The sequence below is a fragment of the Piliocolobus tephrosceles genome, unplaced genomic scaffold (genome assembly GCF_002776525.5).
Source record: "Piliocolobus tephrosceles isolate RC106 unplaced genomic scaffold, ASM277652v3 unscaffolded_22795, whole genome shotgun sequence".
NCBI classification, from domain to species: domain Eukaryota; kingdom Metazoa; phylum Chordata; class Mammalia; order Primates; family Cercopithecidae; genus Piliocolobus; species Piliocolobus tephrosceles.
The window spans coordinates 10,149-10,446 of record NW_022305193.1 but is presented as its reverse complement, the minus strand read 5'-3'; positions in this window follow the sequence as shown (position 1 = coordinate 10,446).

Here is a 298-nt window from a genome sequence, read left to right as displayed (position 1 = left end):
AGGTCAGGAGTTCAAGACTAGCCAGACCAACATAGCGAAACTCATCTCTACTAAAAACACAAAAATGTGGGGCGCGGTGGCTCAAGCCTGTAATCGCAGCACTTTGGGAGGCCGAGATGGGCGGATCACGAGGTCAGGAGATCGAGACCATCCTGGCTAACATGGTGAAACCCCGTCTCTACTAAAAACTACAAAAAAAACTAGCCAGGCAAGGTGGCGGCGCCTGTAGTCCCAGCTACTGGGGAGGTTGAGGCAGGAGAATGGCATAAACCTGGGAGGTGGAGCTTGCAGTGAGCTG